This window comes from Humulus lupulus, chromosome 3 (genome assembly GCF_963169125.1).
Source record: "Humulus lupulus chromosome 3, drHumLupu1.1, whole genome shotgun sequence".
In the NCBI taxonomy this organism is placed as follows: Eukaryota; Viridiplantae; Streptophyta; class Magnoliopsida; order Rosales; family Cannabaceae; genus Humulus; species Humulus lupulus.
The window spans coordinates 187,183,014-187,204,663 of NC_084795.1; positions in this window are offsets into that span (position 1 = coordinate 187,183,014).

Genomic DNA, 21,650 nt, shown 5'->3' on the forward strand with positions numbered 1-21,650 from the left:
GGCTGATCAAGTTTTCCCTTGCCTTTACTTGCACCACGTAGCACCCGTGAGCCAAGGCCCAGCAAGAAAACATAATATACATCATAAGCAACAATAGCAGATAATTAATTCTTTAAGTATGATCAAACACTTAACACTCATATTAACCACATAACATGTACTCATAATCAAATATGCAATTGAACGTTAATAACAATCAAGTTATACAATTATCAGGGCTGACAACTTAGGCCGCACCCTCTATTTACCCCACTGACTCCGACCCACTTAAATTGAGCTCAGTGCATAATAAGTTGTCCTCGGCTACCAGTGGCCGAGCTGCCCCTTGTACGCTAGTGTAACCTTGGCACTCTTAGGCCGTTGGTTCACTGTTTACATGGCTTGATACCATCCTTTCAAAGAATACAAATTAGGGAACCCTTAGTCCCATTACAATTACAAAACTGGGTGCAGTTTTCTTACCTTTAATTTCCGCGTTCAATGACTACTGGCGACGTCCCTCGAGCACGATCCGTTCCCCGAGCCCTAGTGTAACGCCCTACTCCCTTAGAGCCGTTACTAAGTGAGTTTTTAAGACAACACAGTGTCCACTGAACTCGCTAATCGAGGTTTTGAAACAAAAGTGTGACTAGTTAAAAGTTAAGGCTGTAATCTTTGAAAATGCGTCGTTTCATTAAAACTTCTATTAATAAACATTTGGGATCCCAAAATAAGGTTTGAAAACTAATTACATCTTGAAATAAGGTAACAGTTGAGAAATCATAAAATCATAAGTTATTACAGCCATTTTTGAATAAACCCCCAACCAAAGCAGTCGGGCAGGCCAAACATGTACGCGTCGCTTCACGCTCTCCGTACTCATGGTTGGTTGACTCAGTCATTGCCCTTACCTGCAACACAGAGCACCCGTGAGCCGAAGCCCAGTAAGAAAACTCATGCAGAACATAACATATGCAGTTTATACAGTTTATCATAACAGATAATCCACAGATAAATAAGTCAACCATTAGACTAAGCAAACACGGCCAAGCCGCCCCAGAGCCTTACCAAAGCCTGGGGTATCGGTTCACACCGCGAGGATAACTCATGTATCCCTTGGGTCCCACCCTGAATATACAATAACACATGTATCCACCGAGCCCCGCCCTGACTATAGCCTCCCATGTTCTAGGTGTTACTTTCGGCGCCACGGCCGCCTCGGCCTACGCCGTACTCGGCCCCACGGCCGCCTCGGCCTACGCCGTACTCGGCCCTTGCCATTTAGTTCATCATAATCACACATATAGTACATTCAAAATAAACATTCACACACATCACGGTTCTTTAAGGTTAAGCATTTGCACGTAATACAATCCGGGGCCATGCCCTACAATCACACAGTGGGGCCATGCCCTAAACTCGGGTGTTACGGTTTTCTTACCTGCATTCCGAGCCTCCTGATGCACTAAAGCCGCGAGCACGGTCCTCTAGCACGAGCCTCACCAACAACCTAGTCACAACACACAAGAAACATCCCTCATTACTAATCAACCCAAAACCACTTCCCGAGACCAATCCCGCACTCTCGGGAGCTCTAAAACCTTAAAACAACACCCCGGAGACATCCCCCGAACCCCCGGAGCAAAAGGCTTAAAATTGCCAAAAATGTCAACTTGAAATTTGCCTTGTGCCGCGGCACAACTTTCTTGTGCCGCGGCACCCATCAGTCAGAGGCTCCCTTGCCGCGGCACGAAAAACATGTGTCGCGGCACGCCTTCGCAGACCCAGAATTCTGGGTTTTCTCCTGCGTTTTCTCCGATCTAAAACCTTCCCAAATCAACCCAAACTCACACCCAAGCCCCAAAGCCAACTCAAGACTCCAAATAAACCATCCAACAACCCATAAACATCACCAAAGACATCTAACACCCAATCAAATCCCCAAAATCCACATCCTTGATTTCAATTTCAGAAAAATAAAAAACTCAAACATCAAACTTAACCCATGCTCAAATTCTTAACCCATAACATAATCAAGCCTTAAATGTGTATAAAATTCCTTACCTCATATGGAGAATCCATCCCTAAGCTTCCTTCATCTCCTAGGTCTCCAACTTCTCCTTCTCTTCTTCTTCTTCTTCTTCTTCCTCATGCCCTAGCTTTTTCCTCTCTTTTCTCTTCTCTTCAAACTCTATCAAGACCAAAATGGTTAAGCCCCAAACCGTGTACCCCATAAAACCAGCTGCCATTTATCTAATTCCCAACCAAATGACCATTTTGCCCCTCCTTGCCTATCCTTTCCCACCTATACCTCAAGGGTACTTAAGTCTTTTCATTTCTATTTCATTTCTACCATTTTCTTTCTAAAACTTGTTACTCTCAGCAGTAACTAATGGTTACCCAGGTTACTAAATCTCCAATAACCATTACCCACTAAATCTCAACTTAACCATAAAATTCCCGAGGTACCCCCAGGCTCCTCCCGAGCCGGGTATAGAAATCCCGTTGTGACTCTTGAGTTAAGTAGCTCTCTAGGACCGTCTCGGCACGTGCATCACAATAAAACAACCACACCCACGTGGTACAGTTCACAGAATACAATTATCACATATCAATACAGTTATGCCCAACATGGCCAAAATTACAATTATGCCCTTCTAACACGATCCGGGCCTACATGCATACTAGTAAACATAGCCATGCATCTCAGTTAAACAAATAGCCAAATAACATGCTTTAAATCATAATCATGCATTTAATTCATAAAATCACACATAAATCCCCAACCTGCCCTCCTGGCACACTAATCAAGGCCCTTAAGCCTTATTAGCGAATTTGGGTCGTTACACCTAGCTTAACACCTAGTCACAACCAAGGTAATAAATTCCATTAATATTCTAATAAAGGTTTCCGGGTATAGTTCTAGCATTCGGGACATCAAATTCCGCTAGGCACGGTGGTGGAATCGATCCTGAGCACCCTAAGTTAGATTCCCGCGCTTAAAATCCCCAAAAGATCAAGAATGCACCTAAGGGCTGCGGGCCTTGAAACCTAGCCATGGCCTACCCATAAAACAGAACCCAAGCCCCTCAGTAGGCAGACACACGTCGTGGCCCTGCCCTGTGGCGCCGCGGTGCTCCCCTTCGGACGAGTCTCCCTGGCTTCTTTGCTTCGCAGGGCCGCAGCGCTCTAGAACAGAGCCGCGACCCAACCCTTGGTGCCCTGAAAATCCACCATATCTGACATCCTAACCTTATTGAAAACCACCCTAAAGCACCCTAATTCAACACCCATTAATCACAAAACTTTTAACATGATTCAAACAACATAATCCAACAGAAATCCAGCTTAAAAACCTACTAAAATTCCATTTTGATTCCTGAAACCCAGTAGCTCAAAACACCAAAAACCAGTCATGCAAACTCAGATTTTAACCTCTAAATTACGAATTGAAGCTTACCTTCTTCGCTGAACCACCTCCTTAACAGATTCCTGAGCTAAAATCCAAGCTTCTCAGCTTTAATTCAACCCTTAAACATCAAAACCATAAACACCCTTAATACTCAGCCAAAACTTAGAATTCTAATGCTCAAGAATATAGTTCAGCCCTTACCTTAATCTTGGTTGAGTTTCCTTAGCTGAGCACTAGATTAAACCTTCAAGATTCCAGCCCAAACCACTGAATTCCCAGCTGATTTCTCTTAAATTTCAGTGGTTTTTCCTTGAAAGAGAGAAGAGAAGGGAGAGAAGAGCAAAATAGGTCAGTTTGTGTTTTATTCTACTGGTTTCTATTTTGTTAAGTGTAACCCTTCACTAATTAAGTCAATCCCGAGGCTCGGGGTGCTGGAAACGTCCCCGAGGGCGAAACGGTAAATGTCCCCAATATTCCCGCCTAAGCTTCCTAATCTCAAATATATCTCCATATATTTATTTCCATAACCCGACAACCCAGATAATCATCTAATACCCGAATTACCCCTTGACTTGCCTTTAGTCAAATATTAAATCCCGTTGTGACTTTCCTGCTATCTAGCTCCCTAGGATCGCCTCAAGTCGCACGCTGCAGAGCTACCCACATAATAATGCGGTTCTCACATATATAACATTTAACCACACTTACATTCATATAATCACACAAGCATGCTTATCATACAATCACACATTGATTCAATAAATTCACACATAAACCAGTTATGCCCTCCCGACACACTAATCAAGGCCCTTAAGCCATAGTAGTGATTTTGGGTCGTTAAAGATTTGTGCTACAAGGATCGACCAGTTGGGATTTTAGGTAAGAAGGAAAAGGTCCTAAGGAAAAAACTATACCATTAGTGAAGGTATTATGGAGGAACAGCAAGGTCGAGGAGGCGACCTAGGAGCTGGTGGAAAACATGCAGAATTAGTATCCCGAGTTATTCATGTAAAATTTCGAGGACGAAATTTCTATAAGGAGGGGATAGTTCTAACGTCCTAAATTACCTAATAAGGCTTAGGGCCTTGATTAGGGGGGCAAGATGACAATTTATGAGAATTATAATTATATGTGATTTGTATGCATGTAATTATGTGATTATGTGGGTTACATGATAATATGACTAGATATGCATGTTTAGGTGTATTAAATATACACGTGGGCCTGTTTCTTATTAGAAGGAAAATTTTCGTAATTTGCCCCGTTACAGGTATATTTGACATATATGTGATATATGTGTGAGACCACATTATTATATGGATATATTTGGTTATTCGGCACGAGACTATCCTAGGGAGCAATTTAGGAGGAATGTAACAATGGGACCTAATACCCGACTCGGGGTGAGTCAAAGCGTATTTTGGGTATCTAGTACATTACCGGGTTATCGGGTAATGGGAATGAATATTCGAGGATATATTTGAATTTAGAGAGAATAGGATGGGATACCGGGGATGTTAAGGTCATAACTGAATAGCTACCTAAGGGTATTATTGTCCTCGTACTTTTTAAGGTTCTAGGAAGAAATTCCCACAACGAGTCTAGTTATTTGAAAGTCAGATTTTATGCATATTTCCCGCTCCATTTCCACTATCAGACCTAGCCGAAAAAATATAAATTTGGAAGCATTTTAGCTGTAACAATTTTACCCTTTCTTTGATAAGTTAGGAATAATCTAATCTTTTTGGTAAAATCATTTAAATTGTTAACATTTAATAACTTAAGTTATTTTATTTTATTAAGAAATAATTATAAATATAGTGATAAAATTTTTGTTTGCTTTTAAGAAAAATTATGATCAAGTTGATTTTATTTTAAAAAGGTAACTTATTTTATTTTCTTAAAAATTAGGGTTTTGGACCCTCTTTAATTTTTTAAAACGAAAATTCATTATTTAATAAAAATATTAATCTCTAGTTTGCAAATTAACATTAATAACTATTTAGTGAGCTAAACTTAAATCTATAATTATCAAGATTAAATATAATGAAAATCTAAACTTATTATTAAAATGGGAGTGTGAAATTTGGTATTTTAGTTTCTAGGTTACCAATTTTTAAATATATGCATGTTTAGGTGTATTAAATATACACGTGGGTCTGTTTCTTATTAGAAGGAAAATTTTCATAATTTGCCCCGCTACAGGTATATTTGACATATATGTGATATATGTGTGAGACCACATTATTATATGGATTTATTTGGTTATTCGGCACGAGACTATCCTAGGGAGAAATTTAGCAGGAATGTCACAATGGGACCTAATACCCGACTCGGGGTGAGTCAAAGCGTATTTTGGGTATCTAGTTGTAACGAACCAAATTCGCTATTAAGGCTTAAGGGCCTTGAGTAGTGTGCCTGGAGGGCATAATGGGATTTTGTGTGTGACTTTAATGAGTTTAATGCATGATTATGATTTAATGCACGTTGTATGACTATTTGATTATTTGAGATGCATGACTATGTGAATTAGTATGCATGTAGACCTGATTATCTTAGAAAGAGCATAATTGTAATTTGGCCATTTTGGGTATGACTGTGTTGATATCTGTGATCTATGACTCGAGACGATCCTAGAATGAGCGGGTTAGCGGAAAAGTCAAAGCGGGAATCTATACCCGGCTTGGGTTAAGCCTTGGGAGTTTAAATGAGAATTTGGGAAATATATTGAGGTTAATCTTGATGATGAGGATTGTATATTTGGCGATTAATCAGGTATTGGGTAGCGAGCGGAAATTATTAGGAACACTTGAGGAATTAGATGGAATTTGGGTAATATGACTAAAATGTCCCTTTATGGGCAAAAAAGGTTTAGAATAATTAAGGAGGGCATTTTGGTCTTTAGGCTTGTTAGAGATAAGTTAAAGGGGGCTTTATACTTAGTGGATTTTGTAGAAAAAGAGTTGAGGCTGAAAAAGAAAGAAAGAAGGAAGAAAAAGGAAAAGAGAGAAAAGCTGAAGGGTTTTGTTCCAAAAGAATCGGTTTGTGGCTCTCCCACCATTTCCCTTCATTTTTCTTGGAGTTAAGCTCAGTGGAGAGCTAGGGTAGGCTGAGAATCAAGGATCCTAAGCTAGACTTGAGGATTGGCAACGGATTAACAAGATCACATTAGAAATTTGAGGTAAGTTCTTGGAGATTTCAGTTTAGGGCTTGACTGGTTTGAGTTGTGTATTTGAGCTAAATAGATGGGATTTTTGGGGAAATCAGGTCAAGGTTGTGAAGGAGCAAGCTAAGGAGGTCTAGGGTTCAACTCAAGGTCGAATTTCTATCCACGGTATGATTTCTAAGACCTTATCTTTGATGTTTGAATGAATTTCTGGTTTGAGGGTTCATTATGGTGGATCTTGAGTTTTGGGTTGCTTGAGCTTGGGGTATGAGTTCTTGGGATGCTTGGGATGAGTGTGAGGTGTTGATAAGTTTGTTTTTGGGCTTGGGAAATATTTGGACAAGTTTGGGGTTGAAATGGTAGAAGGAAATCGCAGGATGCGATTTTGGGCATTGCTGGTCTGCAACTAGCGCTACAGCGCTAGTCAGTGGGCGCTGTAGCGCTAGCCCCTATTTCTGGGGGGTGTGGTTCTGCTTGTAGCGCTACAGCGCCCTCTTTAGAGCGCTGTAGCGCTGCACTGTTCACAGAAGGGGATTTTTGGGTTTTTGTTGAGGGATTTTGACCTAGGGTTCGGGGCTCGATTCCACCACTTTGTTTTGGGGATCTAGGACTTCTCGGGGGCTCGGGATTGGTCCCGAGGCTAGGTTTTGGACTTGAGGTTTGGTGATGACTTTGACTTATGGTTTTTGCTTAGGTAAGCGCTAGGGCTTGAGTAGGATCGTGCTCAAGGAGTCAGGTGATCAAGGCTATCGAATTTAAAGGTAAGAAAATCGTAACACCCGAGATCAGGGCATGGGTCCACAGTTCTATTGCAGGGCATGGCCCTAGATTGTATTATGTGCAAATGTATAACTTTAAATGAATTATTATATGTTTGAATGATTATTTCGAAATGTACGATATGTGTGATTATAATGAAATGAACGGCTAAGGCCGAGAGCGGCGAAGGCCGGGTACAGCCTTGGGGCCGGAAGTAACACTCAGCACATGGGGTGTTTATAGCCAGGGTGGGACCCAAGGGATACATGAGTTATCCTTACGGTGAGGACCGAGACCCCAGGCTTTGGTAAGGCCTCTGGGGCAGCATGGCCGTGCTTGTTCTGTCTGATGGTTTTCCTATTTATCAGTGGGTTATGTCAGCTATATTCTATGCATATGTTATGTACTATTTGGGTTTTCTTGCTGGGCTTCGGCTCAAGGGTGCTCTGTGTGGCAGGTAAAAGCAAGGAATCAGTCAACCGGCCATGAGTATGGAGAGCGTGGGGGCGGCGCGTACATGTTTGGCCTGCCTGACTGCTTCGGATGGGGGCATTTTGTATATGGCTGTATTAACTTATTCTTTTGATAGTTAACCTGGTGTGAATCTATTTTTGAGTTGTAAATATTTTGTAAACCTTATTTTTGGGATCCCAGATGTTTGATACTTAATGTTTTCAATGAAACTAAACATTTTCAAAGAGTACAGCCTTAAATTCTGGTTTAGTCACACTTTTGGTTTTAGAGACCTCGTAGAGTCAGTCAAAAGCACGATTTCTGTTTTAAACTCACTAAGTAACGGCTCTAAGGTAGTAGGGCGTTACACTAGTACATTACCGGGTTATCGGGTAATGGGAATGAATATTCGAGGATATATTTGAATTTAGAGAGAATAGAATGGGATACCGGGGATGTTAAGGTCATAACTGAATAGCTACCTAAGGGTATTATCGTCCTCGCACTTTTTAAGGTTCTAGGAAAAAATTCCCACAACGAGTCTAGTTATTTGAAAGTCAGATTTTATGCATATTTCTCGCTCCATTTCCACTATCAGACCTAGCCGAAAAAATATAAATTTGGAAGCATTTTAGCTTTACAAATTTTACCCTTTCTTCAATAAGTTAGGAATAATCTAATCTTTTTGGTAAAATCATTTAAATTGTTAACATTTAATAACTTAAGTTATTTTATTTTATTAAGAAATAATTATAAATATAGTGATAAAAATTTTGTTTCTTTTAAGAAAAATTATGATCAAGTTGATTTTATTTTAAAAAGGTAACTTATTTTATTTTCTTAAAAATTAGGGTTTTGGACCCTCTTTAATTTTTTAAAACGAAAATTCATTATTTAATAAAAATATTAATCTCTAGTTTGCAAATTAACATTAATAATTATTTAGTGGGCTAAACTTAAATCTATAATTATCAAGATTAAATATAATGAAAATCTAAACTTATTATTAAAATGGGAGTGTGAAATTTGGTATTTTAGTTTCTAGTTTACCAATTTTTAAAATTATATTTTGAAAACCATTACTCTAAAAAGTCCAAAACTTTGCACAATCAATCTTGGCTATTCTAAGAAGTTTCTTGCCAAATTTTATACAAAAATAATTATTTATATTTAGTATTATTGTGAAAGATTACCATTTAAAGTACCCTAGGGAAATATCAACTATTTTCTTAAACTTTGAGAGACCATAAAATCCATTTGGTTCATTATTTAGTTCTAAAATTTCTTATGTCCATATATAGACATGTGAGAAATTCACATATGAAACATTAGGTTATCTGGATAATTTTTACTTGGTGAGAAGTATTCACAAACATGGCTATCCAACAAGTTAGTTTGAAAATCCATAATTTTTACCTAACTTGAAAAACCATATCTCTTTGCCATTTCAATATTTCTCTTTAAAAGTAAATCAGTTTTATTAACAATATCAAAAGAGTGTTCTTGCAAAAAATCAGCAAAAAATACATTAATTTACTTATGGAACACGTTGTCCGAAGTTAGTTGTTTGTATAGTTTTTAAAATCATTTTTTCCAGATTGCACAACAATTTTGTAAAAATCATAACTTGGCTACTTCAAAACCTTTTTGAACTTTTATACACACTATAAATATCTACTCTTTCTAAAATACACAATAAAACCAACAAAATATATAAACAAATTTATATAATTTTGGCTTGACCCTTTGGAATTCAAGACTTATACATTTTTCACATAAAATAATAAAATACCTATGGAATGTTGGAATCCACTTCTAAACATTCATCCAAATATCCATGCATGCATGATCAGTCAACAATTATAAACTATTACAATACCCATTGTTAATTTAAATAAACAAAATTACATAAACAAGGTAGATTATACAAAAATTGAGCATAAACATAGCTAGAGTGACCATATACCACTTATAGACTACTGGGTGGGTTTTGGTTGGTCTCTAACACTTCTACGTCTTGATCAAACCTTCAACCTTCATATCTACACTCCCCAAAAATTCAACAATTAGTTTATATAAACTAACAACTAGAAACTAGATGGATACACAAACAAAACTTAACAAACTTGACAAAAAGAACAGTTTAGACTTTTACCTTTGGTGTTTTCCCTTGTGTAGTCATTCCTAGCTTCTATATATCATAAAAGAGTTTAGGACTGTGTGCATAGAAGATGAAAGATGAGATATTGAGAGAGTTTTTAGGTATTTATGTGAAAAAATTTCAGAGCAGCAAGAGAGTACTCGGCCAAGGGAAAAGAGAAGAAGGATAAATTACGTTTTTGGGAGAGAAATTTAAAGTGAAAAATGATGCTTTTCACTTGATTTTGGATAGTTATAATGTTACTAAAAATGTGTAAAATGACCAAAAGAACTTCCTAAGCTGCCGCCCCAATTAATCCCCAATTATCCTCAAATTTTTTTTTAATTTAACCTACACTTAATTATGTATTTTCTAAATAATTACCAAGTGGTAATTTTTTTCTTACTTCACCAAATTGAATTGTTAACCTAGGGTAATCAAATTAAATGCGTATTATCATTGAATTTAAGTGGTCATGCTCCTATATTAATAACTTATGTAATTTAACTAACCAGAATTCCATTTTTTTTGCTAAATATGCATTTTTCACAAAAATACATTTTTAAAGATTTTTCAAAAAAAAAAAAAAAAAGTTCCCTAATTTATAATAGTTCAATAATTTTTTGCCCACTAATATTTTGTCTTAGTCATACTTCTCCAATAATATTTTATCTAAGAATTTACCTGATTAGGGTTTCCATTTCGATCTAAGAGAGAAATGCTTAGTTTGTCACAAAACCGCACATTTCACACTTTGGCTAACACTGACAACATTAAATTTTCTTCTCAAGCATATATTATTACTGAAAATAATATTCATACATATCTATCCACCCCGTTCATGGATACTAGTAGGTGCCCAAAACAAGGGGCGTTAAGGGAAGTGGAAAACGAAGTTACTCGATGTGTTTGGCGCAATTACTATCTCGCCTGGAGCAAGGATATCTTCAAAGCACCAACTTTTGAATTTGTCAGTGCTCAACATTTTAATTGAAACTGTAATGTCCCAAAATTCCTAATAAGCCTTAATGTCTTGATTAGGGGGCCTAGGAGGGAAATCTTTGAATAATTATGTGATTACGTGAATTTCATGGGTTATTTTATTATATAGTTGACTATGCTTGTTTAAGTGTATTAAATGTATAGGCCCGATTTTATTAAAAGGGGCATAGTAATAATTTTGAGTCGTTGAGGGTCTAATTGTAATTATATGATTATATGATTGAGATAACATTACTATGTAGATATATTTGAGATATTCGACATGAGTAGGTCCTTTCGAGCAAGATAGCAGTTTAGTCACAACGGGGGATTTATACTCGGCTCGGGGTGAGCCAAGGGGTATTTCGTTTATTGGTTGAGTTAGATATTCCAGGTTTAGTGGGATTAACTTGGAATTTTAAGTATATTGTGAGACCGGAGGGTAAAATGACGATTTTTCCCTTAGTGGGCCTTGAGAGGGAAATGTTGCCTTACGGGAATTTTGGTCTTTTGGACCCATAAATTATAAGCAGCTGACTCTATTAACTCCGGAAGAAGAGTAAAACAAGGTAAGAGGGAAAATAGAGGACATTCTCTCTCTCTCTCTCCCAATTTTCTTTCTCTTTCTCTATGTTTTTGAAATTTCGGAAGAGAATTGAGACTCTATAGCTTGGAAGCAAGCTTGCTAAGGGATTTGGAAATTTTTAAGCTTAGGGAAACACCTAGGAGTCATGTTTGGGAAGAGGTAATTCTATTCTTAAGTTTTATTTTTTAATTTTTAAATGTTTTAAAAAGAATTTATTGGAGGTTGGGTTTCACTTAAGTTTTAAGATTGTTTACTGTGTTTCTGAGCCGCAGAGACCATTAATATGGTCGAAAGAGGTGAAAATCATGTTTTGGGATGATTTCTAGAAGGTTGGCGATTCTAAAAATTGCTAGAATTATGAGTTCGCAGGGACGCATCGCGGCCCTGTTCTTGCGGCATCGCGGCCCTTTCGAACTCAAAGGGACAAGCAGATGCCTTGAACTGCCTTGGTGTCGCGAGGCATGCCATGTGGTTTAGGGCTCAAGTTTCTCTAACTTGTTGCGCCGTGACTCAAAATGGGAAATTGAGAAAAAAAGTAGGATTTGGGAGCTGGGAACCTAAACCTAAGGGCTCGGGAATGGTTATACTACCCGAGTTAGTAGAATGCAAAGTCTCGGAGGTGAGGACTTTGTCCTGAAGCCTTTATTAGTTCATTTCCTGACAGTTATTCATTGTTATGGTTGTGACTAGGATGAACCGTTAGGCTGTGGAGGAAAGGACCATACTTGAGGGTCGTCAGACACTATTTACTCAGGACCTGAGGTAAGAAAAGTGCACCCAATACGTGAAATATGTGATTAGGGCGTGGCCCGATTGCTGAACATGGTTATGATTAGGGCTTGGGCCCTTGTGAATGAGCATGATTATGACTATGCCTATGATTGTTTGATTAAGCATGCTTGAATGCTCTGTATCTGGATAATTGTTAAATGATGTATGCCCATCGATATTATCTTATTAAAAATTCTTGACTTATAAGTCAAGGATGGAAATAATGCGTTGAGCATTGGTCGAAAGGCTTGACTTATATGTCAAGGACAGCAATAGCTTGACTCAGGGTTCGGTAATTATTGATATTAATCTGTGTTTACTTACTTATTTGACATATGAATGTCTTATTTGCATGCTTGATTAGGAAGCATGAGTTATACTAATAAGGTCTAGCCCTTGAGTGTTATGTCAATGTTAAAGGATGTGCTTATTAGAACTATTACTGCTATGAATATTGAAGAACTGCTTATTAGCACTGTTATTGCATATGTATGCTTAATTGTTCGATCTTGGACCGTTGGGTGGTGCTAGGCATCGTTATTGTGTCCTGATGTGCCGAGTCATTGATTGGAGATAGACTTGGAAGTATGCTTCCAAGGCAATCAGACAAACCAGTCGGTGCTGGAAGTCATGTTAGAAACAATGACTAGGGTCATAACTCTCTGCCAACTCCTAAGAACTGGCAACAGGCACTTGCTGATATGCAAGCTAGATTACAGAGGCAGGAAGAATAGATCCGCCTACTGAGATAGCAGCAGGTTTCAGCAAGGGATGCTTCACCAATTGCGCCACCTATTTTGGCACCAGTATTACAGCAAGGCTAAAAACAAGTGGGACCCTCTTTATGAGCGCTTCGAGAAACAACACCCTCCTACCTTTGAGGGATGGTCAAATCCGCTGCGAGCTGAGTAGTGGATGGGTATGACCACCTCCATCTTGGCCTTTATGGGGGGTGGTAGGTATGACAGAGTGGCTTGTGCCACATTCATGTTTTGGGAGGACGCCCGAATCTGGTGGGAAGTGGTATCCAAAACCAGAGACGTAAAGACTCTGAGCTGGGAAGAGTTCAGAGAACTGCTCAATGAGAAATACTATAATGATGCAGTCAAAGTTACAAAGGTGCCTGAGTTTAGTAATCTTGTGCAGGGCACAATGACTGTTACTAAGTACGCTTTGAAATTTGACAGGTTGGCCAAGTTCGCTAGAGACTTGATGCCAACTGATGTGATAAGAAAGGAGATTTTTGTTTGAAGGATAGATGTTATGATAGCCCAGGATGTTAAAAGTACTTCATTACATGGAGTGATGACTTATGCTCAGGTAGTGGAGAAGGCCCTTACTGCCGAGGGTGTTGAAAAATAATATATGGCGCAAGAACGATGCCAGAAGGGACATCAAGAGGGTGGGACCTCCCTTTATTGGATCTGGTAGGGGCGGAGGCCCTATTTACCAGAAGAGGAAGACCCCAGACACTATTACAGTTTCATGCCTAGACAGGTGGCCACAAGGTATATAGGTTGGCCACCACGGCAGTAGTGAGAGCTGGAGGACTTATCCAGAATGTACCAAATGCAGGAGACATCATCTGGGAGAGTGTCAGGCGAAAGCCTGCTTTTTATGTGGTACAGTTGGGCACCTTAAGAAATATTTCCCAAGGGCGAAGAAGGAAGAACCTAAGAAGGCAGACAGCTTGGCTCCAGCTCGATTGTTCGCATTGACATAGTTAGAGGCTGAGGCTCGACCCTCAGCAATGACAGGTCAGATTTCTAATGCTAGCAATTCTTATTTTTTTTTTATTATTTCTAGGGCTACACATTCCTTTGTATCTAGTAGAGTGATTGATGGGTTTTGTCGACCATGTGAATACTATGTAGTGGGAATTGGGACTTTGTTTCCTACTGGGGATCTGGCAGTGTCCGGAGATGGGTCAGATCATTATTGGTGGAGGTTGATAGTAGAGAGCCATCAGAAGATCTGATTGAGCTGGTCATAGAGGACTTTGATATGATTCTAGGTATGGACTGGCTAGCCAAGTATGGGGAAACTGTAATGCCCCGAAATCCCTAATGCGGTTTAATGGCTGGATTAGTAGGCCAGGAGGGTCATAATTGTTTAATTATGCCATTAACTGATAATATGCATGTTTATGTGAATTATATTATAAAATGATGTTATATCCATGCATGTGGGTCCACGTTTGATTATTAGGATGTTTTGATAATTTGGCCCATTGAGGACATATTTGTGTATTTGGGTGCATATTGTCATTTGTGAATGAAATCTCATTATTATGGAGATATATTCGAGCTATTCGGCATGAGACGGTCTTATATTATAAATTAGTGGTTTTGTCATAATGGGGTCTTTTATTGGGATATTGAGTTATGAGGATGTTATTTGATGATAAATTGGGAGTTATTGAGATCAGGAGGAAATTCTGGGAGTTTTGACTATAATGTCCCCGGGGGTGTTTTTGGGACCCCGAGCACTAGGTTTTATTTGAGGTTACTTAAGCTTGAAGTAGCTTGTCAGATAGAACAGTACGTTAGAAAACCTTTTTTTTCCCTTCCCGATAGTTCATTTTACCATTTAAAGCATTTTCGAAGAAATCTCGAGTTCTAGAAGTCAGAATCAAGCGAGGATCGAGGCATAGCGATCCTAGGGAAGATTAGAAGCTTATTAGCCGAAGGATTTAGTTGTAAACAACTCAATTGGAGGTAATTCAAGTTTTAAGTTTTAAGTTTTTAAAGTTTTTAAGCTTAAAATTGGACTTTGTGAATCGTTGAGTTTTTGGTTCGTTTGAGCCTCGGGATTTGATGGTTTTTGATCATTGGGAAGCTTGGGAACTTTGATTTGATGATTTGGAAGTGTTTAGGTATATTTGTGGAAGGTTTGGGGTGAAGAAAATTGGGTTTATGGATGGCTCTGGGTTGGGGGCCGCGGCCCTAGCTCGAAGAAGCAGCTGGGGAAGTTTTGGCCCCCAGCCCTTGCTCTTGGAGTGGTTGGGGGCCGCGGCCCAAGGTCTTAGGGCCGCAGCCCTTTGACAGGTTTGAGGCGTTTGAGTGTTTTGGCCCCGGGAACTTGGTTTTAGGCCTCGGGATTGTTTCTACTACCCGGATTAGTGGGGATTGCTGTCCTGGAGGCTAGATCTTGGTTTGGGAACCTTTAATGTTCATTTTATTGATGGTGTCCCATATTTGGTTATTACTAGGTGACCGCTAAAGGGCTAAAAGTCAGATCGTTCTCAAGGGTCATTCTTTTATTCATTCTCGCTCGAATTAGAGGTAAGAAAACTGCACCTTGTGAATATGTGACATGCATGGTTATTCTTCATGCATGTTTGATGGTTAAATGTGACATGCATGGTTATTGTTGTGGGACCTTTCGAGATCCTAGAAATGATTGGTCAGGTGGCCTATAGGTTGGCTTTACCCCCATCATTGTCAGGGGTTCGTAATGTATTCCATATTTCAATGTTTTAGAAATATGTGACAGGTGTGACTCATGTATTGAGTTATGAGGATCTAGAGTTAAAGACATATTTTTCCTATGAGGAGTGACCATTTCAGCGCTTTGATAGAAAGGACAAAGTATTGAGGAAAAAAACCATACCTTTGGTCAAGGTATTATGGAGGTATAACATGGTTGAAGAAGCGACCTGGGAATCAGAGTCAGACATGCGGGATGAGTCAGCCGAGTTGTTCAGGTAAATTTTGAAGGCAAAATTTCTATAAGGAGGGGATAGTTGTAACATGCCAAAATTCCTAATAAGGCTTATTGTCTTGATTAGGGGGCCCAGGAGAGGAATATTTGAATAATTATGTGATTATGTGAATTTCATGGGTTATATTATTAAATAGCTAACTATAAATGTTTAAGTGTATTAAATGTGTGAAACATGCCCGGTTCTATTTAAAGGGGCATATTTTTAATTTTGACATGTTGCTAGTCTAATTGTAATTATATGATTATATGATTGAGACCACGTTATTATGAGGATATATTTGAGATATTCGGTAGGAGTCGATCCTTTCAAGAAGGATAGTAGTTTAGTCACAACGGGGGATTTATACCTTGCTCAGGGTGAGCCAAGGGGTATTTCGGTAATTCATTGAGTTACCATGACTCACTAGAGTATGAGTCATATTTTCAGGAAAATAGTGATATTCAAGGATTAGCGGGATTAACTTGGAATTTTATGTATATAGTGAGATGGGAGGGTAAAATGACGATTTTTTCCTTAGTGGGCCTTGAGCGGGAAATGTTGCCCTAGGGCATTTTGGTATTTTGGACCCATAAGTTATAAGAAGCTAAGTCTATTAACTCTAGAAGAAGAGTAAAATAGGGCAAGTAGAAAGACAATGGACAATCTCTCTCTCTCTCTCTCTCCTGATTCTCTATCTCTCTCTCTCTCTCTAAGGTTTTGAGATTTTGGAAGAGAATTATGACTCTAGAGCTTGGAAGCAAGCTTGCTAAGGGATTTGGAAACTGTTCAGCTTAGGGAAACGGTTGGGAATCACTTTTTGGCAGAGGTAATTGTGTTCTTAAGTTTTAGTTTTTGAATTTTTTTAAAAAGAATTTCCTGGAGGTTGGGTTTCAGTTAAGTTTTAAGATTGTTTACTTTGTATCTGAGCTATTGGGACCATTATAATGGTCGAGACAGGTGAAATCATGTGTTTGGGATGATTTCTGGAAGGTTGGAATTTCTAAAAATCGCTGGTTTTCTGAGTTCGCAAGGACGCGTTGCGGCCCTATTCTTGGGGCATCGCGACCCTTATGAACTCAAAAGGACAAGCAGATGTCTTGAACCGCCTTGGCGCCGCGACGCGTGCCCTATGGTTTTGGGCTTGGGGCCCTTTGACTTGTTGCGTCGCGACCCTTAGTGTTGCGCGTTGCGGCTCAAGCTGGGAAAATGAGAAAAAGTAGGTTTTGGGAGCCAGGAACCCAAACCTAAGGGCTAGAGAATGGTTTTACTACCCGAGTTAGTAGAATGCAAGGTCCCGGTTGCTAGGACTTGGTCCGGAAGCCTTTATTAGATCATTTCCTAATAGTTATTCATTGTTATGGTGGTGACTAGGTTGTGTCAGTGACGGCGTTAAACAAGGGTTTTTGCATCAGTGCCACCATGACGTTGTTTAATGGGTCATTTTCATCAGTGGGCCACTGACGGTAATAGCCTGTAAGTTTATATCAGCATGCCCTTCATCCGAGATTGCCATAAACCTAAAAATTGCTGAAAAAAAAAATGTTTTCTCTCACAAACCTGGCAGCGCCTCCACGATTTTTGACCATTTGGGTGAGTTTTTTTCCTTTTTTACAATTTTAAGGTGAAAATGATGATATATATATGTATGTTTATGAACCTTATACATATTTTTTATTTAATTTTTTTTATAGATTTTGTATTATTGAAAATTATTGTTTGGAAACTCATTAACTTTCTTAGTCATTTGGGGTTTGCTACTTCAAGAATGCACACAACTCAATTACCACAAGTGCAATTTTATTAATTTTGATGAATTACATTGAATTTTTGTGATTTTTCTTTTTATAAATTGGCTATATTTTGGATTTTTTTTACTTTTTGGATAGTTTTATATTAATGATTATGTAATGGTTTTAGGTTAAAACTTTGCATTTTAATATTTTAGTTCTTTTTTAGAAATTTTTTATTATAATTTCATTATTTTTGTTAACTTTTTAAACTGTTTTTTAAATTAAATTTAATTTCGGATTTAATTATGTAAATGAGTATATATACTAATGTATATATTTTGTATAAGTTCCATTTTATTAATTGTTTTAGGTTTAAACTTTGCATTTTAATATTTTATATTTTTAGAATTTTTTTATTATTATTTCATTATTTTTGTTAACTTATTCAACTGTTTTTTAAATTAAATTTAATTATGCAGATGAGTATATATATTAATGTATATATTTTGTATAAGTTCCACTTTATTAATTATTTAGTTATAATATTTTTAGTAAATTTTTCTTTATATTTTGTTAACTTTTTAAATTTTGGGTTTCATTGTAATAACCATTGAGAAGTCTTCCATATATTAAATTGCTTGTGTTCTTTAAGTTCCATTTTATTATTTATGTAGTTAGGATATTTATATTATATTTTTCTTTATGCTTTGTTAACTTTTTTTTAAAAAAAATTATTTAATTTCGAGTTTAAATATTTAAATGGTTTTATATTACATATTCAGCGTTTTCTTTTAAGTTCCGCTCTATTGTTTATTTAGTTAGAATATAACTTTATTATATTTTTCTTTTTTGTTGTGTATTGGTATATTTGAATAGGTTTTTTGTTGACGACTTTGTTGGTGAGATCAAACATTAGAGGTAATATTTTTGACCTTAATATATAATTAAGATATTGAACTAAGTGGAATGTAGGAATTATAAAATAGTGGAGATAGGTTCTGGAATTGTGTGCTTTGGTGATATAAGGCTGGAATTATGCATGTTTTATTGATTAATTCGTTTGTTGTGTTTATTTGATGAATATAGGTTCATTTAAATTTGGAAAATGTAATAGAAATAGGGGAAATGCTGCCCAATTTTTTAGATTTAGTAATATGAGAATTATGCATGTTTGATTGATTTGTTGAATATTTTTTTGTATATCATGTGTTGATACATGCAAGTTTTAAATTTGGGAAATGTGATAAAAATAGGATAAATTCTGCCCAATTTTTTTGGGAGATATTGTTTCCTTTACTTATTTGTCAATTATAGGAATTTCATGAACCTTATTGTTAATGTTTGTTGCTTTGTTTGTTTGTTTATTTATTGGGCAAACCGAGTGTGGCTTTTACATTATGAAGTTTGCTAGAGAGTTGATTTCACAGCCTAGACCAAAGACCTATTTGAAAAATGAGGTATTGTTTTACCTTTTAATAATAATTTTAACTATCGCTCATGATTTTATTTGGATGATTTCGAACTTATTATTTTCAATATTTTCTAATAAGTTTACAAATACGACACTATATTCGGCTCACAAAATCAACGAGATACGGGATGAGTAGACTGAATCAATTATGGCGTATCTTTGTTAGCAAATGAGCAAGTTGGTGAGAAAATTTTAGTTTACGTGTTTAATACTTAGAAAATTAGAACACATGAGTTATACCTATATACGTAGATTAACTTTGAAATATAAATTACTTTTGTAGATTTGATCACAAAATGTTAACTTTACATAAATGTTTAAAAAATTTATAGTTTTTCTATTTCTGCTACTGTTTTTTTTTATTTTGCTACTGTTTTTTTTTATCAAAATAGGCTAGGGTAATTGGCACAAACATTTGCAATTTCCCTGGTTAATACTTTATGTGACAGTTTCAAACTGACGCAAAAAAACTCGTTTTTTAATATTTGTGGCAATTCCCCACTAAAGCAAACCAGGCTAGCACTGCGTCAGTGGGGAACTGCCACAAATGCCAGATTTGTGACAGTTCCCAACTTACGCAAATGTCACTGGTTTGTGTCATAGGATTTCGCGTCACATTTAAAACTGACACAAAAATTCAATTGTGGCAGTTAGAAATTGACGCAAATGGCCTTTTTTGTAGTAGTGAGAGGAGAAACCTTCAACCTCTGTGGATAAAACCAAGAAGAGGAAGAATAACAATGACAAGGACAAAAGTAAAGGAAAGAATTCCAAGAAAGGCAAGAAAGCACCAAAAGCCAAGGAGAACAAGAATGACAACAACTCCAAAAAGAAGAAACCAAAGGGAAAGTTTTTCCACTGTGGAGTTAAAGGTCACTGATAAAAAGAATCTCGTTGATCTGAAAAAGAAAGTGTAACGCCCTAATTTCTCATAAATTATCGAGAACACAGCGTTGGATCATAATCATAAACATTGTTCTTTTATTGAATGAAAACTTAAAAATAAATATATGGATCCATGATTTTACAAAAATAAAATAATTGTCTTTAACATATTAAAATGAGCAACATTTAAATAAAACATAAAAAAAAATAGGTTCGCTTGATCTTCCTCGACTATATGGCCCTCACGAGTACATCACGAAGCGCCTAGGTCCTACTCGCCACCCACCTTTCTATCTTTAATCGCCTGAAATAACAACATCATAAGGGGTGAGCTTCTAAGCCCATTAACGGAAATAAAAACATGAGTTAGTCATATAATCATATAATCAAACATATCATAAATTAACAAGAGTCAAAACAAAACTTATTTATACAGCATCATAAAACTCTAGGTCATATCATAGGCTAAGTCATAATCATAAATCAAAATCTAAGTCATAGTTCATAAGTCATAATCATAAAAATTGGTCATAGGTCATAATAACAAGTCAGATATAATGAAAAGATAAGTGTTTATACAGGGGTGGCAATTAAGCCCTGGACAATAGTTCCTCATACACCGGACATCAACTAAGGTCCGTCATAAAATTTTGGCAGCCGAGCCTACCAAACATAAGCCCGTCATAAATCATTGGACACCTTAGGTCCAAACACACTTGCCCCTTTATTGTACCTGAAATGTTAGGTCATACAAAACATAACATGGTCATAAACTAAACTCCCTAATTTTCCTTACCAAATCCGGGATATTGGAGACAAGTGTGGGATTGGAAACTCCTAAAACCAAACATAAAGAAACCATAAGTTTTATAGAGAAAGAAAAAGATGAAGAGAAGATTTAAACCATAGGAATAAGACATACCAAAAACCATAAGATTCAAGGAAATTGAACACCTAACTATAAGTCATTATAACGAGTTAGGATTTGAAGAAAATGAAAAGAATAAGAGGAACTATAATGAACTAAACCCGAGGATAAAAATACCTTAGATAGATTAGAACTTTGATCTACACCTCAATACCAAAATCACACTCTATCTTACTTCCCAAGTGTTTAAAAAAGCTTAGATTTGAAAGCTTTTAACCCTGAAACCCTAGTGTTTCTCTCTAGAATGAACTTAGCAGCTTCGAGGCTCTGAAAAATGCTTGAATGATGAAGCAAATGGCTGAGGGAAAGGTCCAATTTATAGAGTTCAAGGAGTGAAACTAATTCCATTTAAGTTGAATAAATAATTGAATAAAAAATGAATTTTCTGCTCAACAGATGTCCAGAACTCAGTCAAAAACATTCAAGAGTAAGTCCAAGTTGTTGAGGGCTGTTTCTAGCTCAGATTCCACGGATTTTCAAAAATGCATAAGGAAGCCGATATATTGCCCCCTATAGGCAATATATCGCCTACCCCATAATACCGAGCCTCCGTGATTTCATTCGTCCAAAGTCGACGTGTTTTTCGTATCAATCATAGGCGATATATCGGCCCCTATAGTTGCGATATATCAGCATATACTGATATATCAAACACATTTTTGCACACTTTCAGCACACTTGAA